Below are 6,590 nucleotides of genomic sequence, written 5' to 3'. Positions count from 1 at the left end.
GCCCGCCACCTCGCCCGGCTAATTTTTTTTGTATTTTAGTAGAGACGGGGTTTCACCGTGTTAGCCAGGATGGTCTCGATCTCCTGACCTCGTGATCCGCCCGTCTCGGTCTCCCAAAGTGCTGGGATTACAGGCTTGAGCCACCCCGCCCGGCCTATGAACTTTAAAGTTCTTTGCAACATTGTTCATAGTCACAAAATGTTAGAAATAAATGTACAATATATTACAAGATTGAATACATTGTGATATATTCATATGTCAAAAAGTACAAAAAAGTCATTAAAATTTTTATGTAGATTCGTATTTGCCGACTGAAAATATACTAAGTGGCCAGATGCAGTGTCTTATGCCTGTAGTCCCAGCACTTTGGGAGGTCAAGGTCGAAGGATTGCTTGAGCCCAGGAGTTCAAGACCAGCCTGGGTAACATGGCAAAATTCCATCTCTACAAAAAAATACAAAAACTAGACGGGCATGGTGGCGCACATCTGCATTCCCAGCTACCCAGGAGGCTTAGGTGGGAGGATTGCTTGAGCCTGGGAGGTTAAGACTGCAGTGAGCCTTGATCATCCACTGCACTCCAGCCTGGGCAACAGAGTAAGACCCTGTCTCAAAACAGAAAACAAAAAGAAAATCTGGCCGGGTGCGGTGGCTCACGCCTATAATCCTAGCACTTTGGGAGGCCGAGACAGGCGGATCACGAGGTCAGGAGATCGAGTCCATCCTGGCTAAACAGTGAAACCCTGCTTCTACTAAAAATACAAAAAAATTAGCCGGGTGTGGTGGCGGGTGCCTGTAGTGCCAGCTACTCGGGAGGCTGAGGCAGGAGAATGGTGTGAACCTGGGAGGTGGGGGTTGCAATGAGCCGAGATCGCGCCACCACACTCCAGCCTGGGTGACAAGACAGAGACTCTGTCAAAAAAAAAAGAAAGAAAGAAAAAGAAAATCTACTAAGTGAGGAAGAGCAAATGTATAGAATACTGTTACAACATGATTTTGTCCTAGTGCGGTCGTTCACACCTGTAATCCCAGCACTTTGGGATGCCAAGGCAGCTGGATTGCTTGAGCTCAGGAGTTGGAGACCAGCCTAGGCAACATAGCAAGACCTCATCTCTACTAAAAACAAACAAACAAAAAAAAACAAAAAAAAGAAAACTTAGTTGGGCATGGTAGTACTTGCCCACAGTCCTAGCTCCTCAGGAGGCTGAGGTGGGAGGATTGCTTGAGCCCAGGAGTTTGAGGCTGCAATGAGCTGTGAGCATGCCACTGCACTCCAGCCTGGGCAACAGAGCAAGACCCTGTTTCTGGAAAAAATAAAAATAAAAAAGAAGAAGAAAGAAAAAATACAAAAATTAAAAGATTCATTTCATGCCAGGCACGGTAGCTCACGCCTATTATCCCAGCACTTTGGGAGGCTTAGGTGGGCGAATCACCTGACGTCAGGAGTTGGCCAACATGGTGAAACCCCATCTTTACTAAAAAAACAAAAGTTATCTGGACGTGGTGATGTGCAGCAGTTATCCCAGTTACTCAGGAGGCTGAGGCAGGAGAATCACTTGAACCCAGGAAGCGGAGGTTGCAGTGAGCTGAGATTGCACCTCTGTATTCCAGCCTAGGCAACAGAGCGAGACTTCTTCTAAAAAAAATTAAAAAATAAAAAGACTCAGGCCGGGCGCGGTGGCTCAAGCCTGTAATCCCAGCACTTTGGGAGGCCGAGACGGGCGGATCACGAGGTCAGGAGATCGAGACCATCCTGGCTAACACGGTGAAACCCCGTCTCTACTAAAAAATACAAAAAACTAGCCGGGCGAGGTGGCGGGTGCCTGTAGTCCCAGCTACTCGGGAGGCTGAGGCAGGAAGGAGAATGGCATGAACGCAAGAGGCGGAGCTTGCAGTGAGCTGAGATCCAGCCACTGCACTCTAGCCTGGGCAACAGAGCTAGACTCCGTCTCAAAAAAAATAAAAAAAATAAAAATAAAAAGACTCATTTCAATGTCACCACTTCTAAAACATCTTTCCTAACTGTCAAGACCTGTTAGGAGCTCCTCCTCTGTGCTCCATTCTCTTGTATCCATTCTCTCGTTGTACTTACACACTGAGTTTTAATTGTTCATTTACTTTCTGCTTTTCCTGCCCAGGCTGGAAGCTGCCTGTGGACAGTCAGGGACTGAGCCCTATTTGTCTCTCTGGGCCCAGAACTAGCACAAGGCCTGACATAAAATGACCTTTAGTGAATGCTTAAGCAGGACTCAGCCTGTTTCCTTATCTGCAAAATGAATGTGATAACTGTGCCTGGCCCAGCCCACAGGACTGTTGGGAGGAACACAGGAGACTATGGACCTGAAAGTGTTTTATAAACCACTAAGCAATGCGCACTTACAAAAGAGCATTATTGGTAATGATTATTTCCACTTTCCTCATGCCCCGGCCTCCTAGCATCACCCTCTCCAGGGAAGACTTAAGGTCACTAAGAAGACAAAAGGCCTCCATCAGGCAGGCCCTGAATTCTTTCCTCCCCATCCGCTAGGCTACATGGGTCCTTATAGCTAAAGTAGCTCTCTCACTTGCATAAAGCCTAACCCCTTTTCCATCCTGTAAGGACCTGCATCCTTAATAGTTTCTACTCCTGTAGATTTTGAAAAATATTTCTTCATTTTGTCTGAGTATTAATATTACATTTGGTGTGGAAAATACAAAAAAAAAAAAGAAAAGAAAAGAAAAATCACCCATAACCTTAAAACCTCAACACAACTACTATTAACAAGTTTCCTAGGCCGGATGCAGTGGCTCACGCCTGTAATCCCAGCGCTTTGAGAGGCAGAGGCGGGCAGATCACCTGAGGTCAGGAGTTCGAAACCAGCCTGACCAATATGATGAAACCCCGTCTCTGCCAAAACACAAAAATTAGCCGGGTGTGGTGGCAGGCACCTGTAATCCCAGCTACTCTGGAGGCTGAGGCAGGAAAATTGCTTCAACCCGGGAAGCAGAGCTTGCAGTGAGCCAAGATCACGCCATTGCACTCCAGCCTGGCAACAAGAGCAAAATTCCATCTCAAAAAAAAAAAAGCATAGGAGAGTATCTTCATGACCTTCAAGTAGACCAAACTTTCTTAAGACACACAAAAAAGTATAAGCCATAAGAAATGGATGATTATTAAATTGAACCTCATTATTATTAATATCTTCTGTTCATCAAAAGACACATTTAAAAGAGTGAAATATCAAATCATAGACTGGTAGAAAATATTTATAATACGTATATCTAACAAAGAATATGTACCCAGAAGTTACGAAGAACATCTACATTAAGAAAAAAGGGGCTGGGCTCGGTGGCTCACGCCTGTAATCCCAGCACTTTGGGAGGCCGAGGCGGGCAGATTGCCTGAGCTCAGGAGTTCGAGACCAGTCTGAGCAACATGGTGAAACCCCGTCTCTACTGCAATACAAAAAATTAGCCGGGGTGGTGGCAGGCAGCTGTAATCCCAGCTACTCAGGAGGCTGAGGCAGGAAAATCACTTAAACCCAGGAGACAGAGGCTGCAGTGAGCCACGATCTCACCGCTGCACTCCAGCCGGGGCCACACAGTGAGACTCCGTCTCAAAAAAAAAAAAAGAAAAGAAAAAGGAAAAAGGGCAGGGTGCAGTGGCTCATGCCTGTAATCCCAGCATTTTGGGAGGCCAGGGGTGGGGGTATCACTTGAGTCCAGGAGACCAGCCCAGGCAACATGGCAAAATCCTGTCTCTACAAAAAAATACAAAAATTATCCAGGCAGAGTGGTGCACAACTGTAGTTCCAGCTACTCCGGAGGCTGAGGTGGAAGGATCGCTTGAACCCAGGAGGTCAAGGCTGCAGTGAGCTCTGTGTTGTCCAGGCTGGAGTTGCAGTGGCCTGATCACGGCTCACTCTTACTGCAGCCTTGACCTCCTGGACTCAAGCAATCTCCCACCTCAGCATCTCAAGTAGCTGGGACTACAGGCACTCACCACCATGCCCCACTAATTTTTTTTTTTCTTGTTTTGTTTGTTCTTTTGTTTTCTTTTTCTTTTTTTCCCCCCCACTACTGGCCTTGCAGAGCAGGGCTACTCTATAGGCAGTGTGCCCAGAGTAGCACCTGGCCAATTTTTGTATTTTATTGTAGAGATGGGAGGTCTCACTTTTTTGCCCAGGCTGGTCTTGAACTCCTGGGCTTAAGTCATCCGTCCACCTCGGCCCTCCAAAGTGCTGGGGATTACAGGCGTAAGCCACTACACCTGGCTGGATTTCCTATTAAAGTAAATCCATTTTTAATGTGATAAACTATGCTATAAATTCAAATATAGATACAAAAGAATACAGGCTCATTTTAAAAGTTAGAAAACATAAGAAAGAATAAGAAAACACCTTCGTTACCTGTAGTTCTACTCTCAAGTCCAAGATTCTTGGCGTGTTTCCCTATCGTTTAACTGCTTTCTCCTTAAATCCAGCACACAGTGTCAAGCCAGGCTCCCACCATCCTGGTTCTTGCCAAACCTGTCCGCATGCCTGACTTCCTGCTCTGCTCAGGTTTCCAGCCTCTCTCTGTCAACCACACTCATGCACAGTCCTTCTCCTTCCTCTTCCCTGGCTCCCAAGACCCGTCACTCCTCCTGACCATCTTACCCAGCCGTCCTCTCCGCCCCAGCACTCTTGTCCCACTCTGATAATGGCCCTCCTTTCCTCCCCTCCACACCATGACCTTAGCTTCCCAACATGGCCCTCCCCCATTGTCTCTTCCAACTGCCACCTGTATCTTCTGCATCCTCAGTTAATGGTCCTGAAGCCCAGCTGTAAGCATCAGCTCCACACAGACTTACGGAGTTCTTTTCTTTTCTTTTTTTATTTTATTTTATTTTATTTTATTTTATTTATTTATTTTGAGACAAAGTCTGGCTCTGTCGCCCAGGCTCACTGCAACCTCCGCCTCCTGGCTTCACACCATTCTCCTGCCTCAGTCTCCTGAGTAGCTGGGACTACAGGGGCCCGCCACCACGCCCGGCTAATTTTTTGTATTTTTAGTAGAGATGGGGTTTCACTGTGTTAGCCAGAGTGGTCTCGATCTCCTGACCTTGTGATCCACCCGCCTCGGCCTCCCAAAGTGCTGGGATTACAGGCATGAGCCACCGCACCCGGCGTATTTTTATTTTTTGAGACAGAGTTTCGCTTTTGTCTCCCAGGCTGGAGTCCAGTGGTGTGATCTCGGCTCACTGCAACGTCTGCTTCGTGGATTCAAGCAATTCTCCTGTCTCAGCCTCCCAAGTAGCTGGGATTACGGGCATAAACCACCACGCCCGGCTAATTTTTGTATATTTAGTAGAGATGGGGTTTCTCCATGTTGGTGACGCTGGTCTCCAACTCCCGCCCTCAGGTGATCCACCCACCTCGGCCTCCCAAAGTGCTGGGATTACAGGCGTGAGCCACCGCACCCTGCCACGGAGTTCTTATATCCCAGGCATGGTGCTAAGCGTTTGGCATATATATTAGTTTATTAAAGCCCTTCCTCAGTATCCACAGGGTGTTGGTTTCATGATGCCCCTGCCCCCCACCGAGGATACCAAAATTCACAGATGCTCAAGTACCTTGTATGAAATGACAGTATTTGCTAAATAACCTATGTAACCATCCTTCCATATACTTTAAATCATGTCTAGATTACTTATAATCCCTAATACACTGTAGAATGTAAATGCTAGGTAGTTATTAAAATGTTTTGGCATTTTTTAAACCACAATCAGAGGTTTTTTCATTTGTATTATTATTATTATTATTTGAGACGGAGTCTTGATCTGTGGCCCAGGCTGGAGTGCAGTGACGCAATCTCAACTCACTGCAACCTCTGCCTCCCGGGTTCAAGCGATTCTTCTACCTCAGCTGGGATTCTCCTACCTAGCAGCTGGGATTACAAGCCCGTGCCACCACACCTGGCTAATTTTTGTATTTTTAGTACAGACAGAGTTTTGCCATGTTGGCCAGGCTGGTCTTGAACTCCTGACCTCAGGAGTCGGGGGTTGCAATGAGCCAAGATCCAGCCTGGGCAACAGAGTGAGACTCCATCTCAAACAATTAATTAATTAATTACAATAAAATAAGGTTGATGATAATCCCTACAAAACTGGGTTGTTGTGAAAATTAAATGACTTAACTAAATGTCAAGCACCAACAACAGGGCCAGCACAGAGTAAGTGCCAAGTGGTATTTGCTATGATGATGTCATGATGATTATGCATCTTCATATCTTATCTCCTCTCAGAGGTTCATTTTTCATTCTCCAAATATTTCCTGAGGGCTTGTGATTTGCCAGATCCTGTACCAGGTGCTGGAACTCGGTATTAGACAATCCACAGTCTCTGCTCTCAAGACATCCATGCGGGTACCTATTAGTAACAGGTCAGCCTGGTAAGTCCTGCAAAGGCTTCAGCACAGGGTGCTGTTGGGGAAAGAGGAGGTGGGGTGTGTAGGGTAAAGGGAAATAGCAGCTCATTCTAGTGTAGCCCAGAGGGGAGAAGACAGTCTGTGCACAAGCTCAGTGTAAAGGGAGGGAATGTCAAGAAGGCAGCAGGGTTTGGAAGGGGCAAGGC

This window comes from Theropithecus gelada, chromosome 10, assembly GCF_003255815.1.
Source record: "Theropithecus gelada isolate Dixy chromosome 10, Tgel_1.0, whole genome shotgun sequence".
In the NCBI taxonomy this organism is placed as follows: Eukaryota; Metazoa; Chordata; class Mammalia; order Primates; family Cercopithecidae; genus Theropithecus; species Theropithecus gelada.
The sequence above is the reverse complement of the archived record's forward strand: the minus strand, read 5'-3'. Positions refer to the sequence as shown.